Consider the following 4,411-nt stretch of genomic DNA (forward strand, 5'->3'; position numbering starts at 1 on the left):
TTTGATACCTGTGTACTAGCTTGTTGGACCATTTACTTTCCTTTTATAACATACATACCGCTCCCCCATACACACATGTGACTTCAGATATCTTCATCCGCCAAATAAATTAGAAGGTTAATATGTAACAGGTGGTTGACAAAATGAAAATAGGCAACTGGCAGCCATCTTCACCTTGAAATAGTTATCCTGAATCTTCTGGAGTTTGGGATAACAGCATTGAAAGAGGAGGGTGGTGTTTACACCCCAGTCCCTAAACCAATGTTACAGCCATTCACTGGAAAGGTACCAAAAGTACTGGCTATTAGATAAAGAAGACAAATATATGCATATCAGTAAGGAGTTTGCTTATGTTATTATATGTGTGAAAATGTATCATAATATTATTGTTACAAGAGAAATGACATTGGTAGCAAACAGTCTACTCATCGGGTCAGGTCAAATTGATTTTTCTTTCTCCTTTCTGACTTGCGTTTTAATGTGAGATGTATTTCTTGCAGTCAATTTGAAGAGTTAAAGGAATACTTTGGAGCAAATTATGGACACCTAGTTCCCAATGTGAGTTTATAAATATCTAACATCTTTGCTCTTCGAGGGTATGCACAAGGGTATAGCTTCTAGCCTTTATTCATTCATCCATAACCAGCCACTCTCTACTGTAAAACACTGGTTCATAACTAGATTTAAATTAAAAGAAGACCTGTGTCTCATTATTTGGTGACACTACTCTCCAAATCTCTGGGTGATCTCTGCCAGCAGTTATTAAGGTTATTAAGGTTAAAGAGATGGGGGGGGGGCTAAGAGGTTACCTTGAATATCCCATTCATCATATATGTAGAAAGTAAGTATAGATTTTTCTATAATGAAAAACAAAGTCTAAATGATAAGATTTCAGTTGGAACATATGTTCAAAGCACACATGCCAACATTTTATTTTAACTTTCCTTATGCTAGTTTGGCCTAATCATGTTTTCTTTCCCCTCCTGAAATCTAAATAGGAGTTAGATCCCAGTGTTATAAGCACCAGTTATTTCTTCCAGCATACAGAGGTAATTTTCACCTGTTCATCCTTGCGTGCTATTCCAGAGAGTCCCCTGTTCTCAGGAGGAACATTTCAAGAAGCTCTCGGTGTGCTACATCAAGTGAGAAAACTGACCAGCGTGGTATAGTGGTTAAGAGCGGTGGTTTGGAGCGATGGATTCTGATCTGGAGTTTGATTCCCCACTCCTCCACATGAGCAGCGGAGGCTAATCTGGTGAACTGTATTTGTTTCCTCACTCCTACACATGAAGACAGCTGGGTGACCTTGGGCTAGTCACAGCTCTCTTAGAGCTCTCTCAGCCTCACCTACCTCACAGGGTGTCTATTGTGGGGAAGGGAAGGTGATTGTAATTCAGTTTGATTCTTCCTTAAGTGGTAGAGAAAGTTGGCATATATAAAAACCAACTTTTCTTCTTCTTTTTCAAATATCATCTTGCCTTGGCTGATAGAAGCAACTCACACCTGTGGAAACCAATCTTTAGATCAGAGCTAGCATCAGCAGTGGGTGAGGTGGGGCAGATGCCAAGGCCCAAAGTATTCCCAGAGACCTACTCATAGGCAATCATAAGCCACTTTGGGAATCCTAAATTGGGTGCAAAGGTGGCATTTCATATTTTAAAAAATAAACAACAATGCTCCTACTGTGAAATAAGTTTTTCATTTATAGAATAGTGGCAAAAAGGTTTTTTTTTTTTGCAGTAATGAGTGTAGTGAATTCATGTTTGAAGATTTTCTCTTTGACTTAAATATATTTGTTAATTTTAGATAATTTGTGTGTCTTTATGGGTTGTATCTAGACTCAGTTGCCATATCTACTGATTTCCCTTTCCCATAGTAGATCCCCCTGAGGTAGGGTTGCCAGGTCCCTCTTCGCCACCGGCGGGAGGTTTTGGGGGTGGAGCCTGTGAAGGGCGGGGTTTAGAGAGGCAGGGACTTCCATGCCATAGAGTCCAATTGCCAAAGTGGCAATTTTCTCCAGGGGAACTGATCTCTGTCACCTGGAGATCAGTTGTAGTAGTGGGAGATCTCCAGCCACCACCGGGAGATTGGCAACCCTACCCTGCAGTCATTGCTGTCTGCCCCACCAGTACAAAATTCAATATGCTGTTTTGGTTGGCTGGAGCTGCTGGAGCACTTACTGGCTGTTACCACACTAGGTATTCCCAGCGATGTATTAAGAGTTTGAAACTGTTATAAAAAATACTGTTGGCACTTTGTTTGGCTCCTTTAGCTGTGAAGACGTCTTCCAACCATTTTTTAGCCGTGACATCCAACAACCCTGTTAAAGCGATGTTTTTTATAACATTTCCAAACTCTTGATACATTGCTGGGAATACCTAGTGCAGTAACAGCCACTGTGTGCCAGCTATGGGGAGGAGAACAGAATGTAGGCATTTCCTTGCAGCAGGGCAGAGAACCATGCTGTCTCTATAGGGATGTAATGCTCTGCGGTACAACTGGGAATAATAGTATAAAGAATAATGAACTAGAATGGCAGAAGTATTTGCAATCTTTCCTGTAGTTAAACAAATTTGGCTGTGTGATAATCCCACTCATGGCAAACAAATGTAGCTGCAGAGTATGGGCAATCCTTCCTGCATTGTCTTGACCTGCCTCTGAATGTACAATCACTTTCAAATACTTTCCATCATGAAAAGCACCTCTTACTAATTGAGTCTCTTGAATTATTTTTACCCATTATTTTCAAATTCACATTTCCTACTCAGAGGAAATTCAGCAAGTTCAAATTCAATTTTTTTCTGCCAACCACCCTTTCCACAATCTGAGAAGTATATTTTGGGAATGCTCTAAGGCCAAAGATAGGCCCAAAGTGAACTGAAATTACAATACCTTCCAAAAAGAGTGCTGGACTGGGTCAATAAAATAGATGATTTAGCAAGGGAGATGTATCAAAAGAAAGGTGTAGCACTGGAGGGGGAAAAATCTAGATAAATCTTGTGCATGGTGCCTGTGGAATTATCTGATCTTTGGTCTTAAAAGAAGAGAGTAAAATGAATTGACCAGGTCCTCTAATGGAACCAAACAGTAGAAAACAAACCTCCTTGATATCTTTGTCCTTGGAAATCTCCCATCAAGCATTTTATTGCAAAGTAAGATAAGATATAATATCAAAGGCCTTGTGGTTACAGGAGCAGTGCTAAAGAAACCCCCATTTACAGAGAGAACATGAAGCTTATCTAGAGATAATAATAATGGCATTGGACAAATTATAGTGAAAATTGCTTTGGCCATTTAATGACCTGCTGAATACAAAGCTGGACATTCATAACTCATTTGTATTTGATTACCAAGGAAAGCAATGGGTCTTCTTTCCAGTGTTACTTGTTAAAGTGAAAAGCTTTTTGAATATTTTCCACAAGGCAGAGCACATCCTGTGGTATAACAGGTGAAGTGTGGGGTTGAAGGGCTTTCAGGTTCTGGACAAGGATAAATCAAGGGAAAATTCCAAAAAAGCTTACTATCTAATGCTAGACAAGAAGGGGAAACTGAGAAGAGGCAAGCATACAATAGAGCTGAGATCAAACTTTAAATTGCCCCTACTCTTTGCCTAGTTACTTTATGGAGTAAGGGAAGGAGATAAATGAATTTTGAGGAGGGATTTGTACATTGAGGGAAATGAAAAAGCAGATGTCCCTGGAAAGAAGGGAAGTTCCAAGCCTTGGGGAGGGGGCAGCATAAGATAATAGATTATTTTAAGTGAGCAACAGAAGATATGGAGGGTAGCTCCTATTCAGTGATGTGTCACTGAAGATGTTACTGCCATTGAGGCATATGGGTGCAAACTCCCATGAATAGTAGCACACCTTATCCACATATTTTAAGAAGAAAAAGATATGAAAAGCAACACTGCTAGTTTCCTGCAGCAAAGCATCCCACATAACTTGGCTTGGGACAGAATGGCCATTTATGCATGGGAGGTTTTACCTTGGAATTGCCTCTCTCTAGATGCACATTTTCCCCATCCAAAATTCTCAAAACTCAACAATAATCCCCCCATGCAGAGTTTTGAGAATTCTGATGGGGAAAATGTGCATTTAGAGAGTGGCAAATCCAAGGCAAAACCTCCCATGCATAAATGGCCAGAATTATACTACACTATTGGTACTGAACTGGGGCAGTACATTTGAGACTGGTGTTGCATGATTGTGTGGAAATGCTTCGGCCGCATTTTGGAGATCATAATGCTGGCATGCAGATACTGCATATGTATGGACCAGTGTAAGCAGTGTAAGCAAAACTTGCAAGGAAGACTGCAACCAAAAATTTAAGAGAAAAGGAAATGGAGTGGTTTGTACAGTACTTTTAAGCTAACCAGAGGAGGAGAGCAGATGTATCATATTGCCTTTAA

The sequence above is a fragment of the Euleptes europaea genome, chromosome 2 (genome assembly GCF_029931775.1).
Source record: "Euleptes europaea isolate rEulEur1 chromosome 2, rEulEur1.hap1, whole genome shotgun sequence".
In the NCBI taxonomy this organism is placed as follows: domain Eukaryota; kingdom Metazoa; phylum Chordata; class Lepidosauria; order Squamata; family Sphaerodactylidae; genus Euleptes; species Euleptes europaea.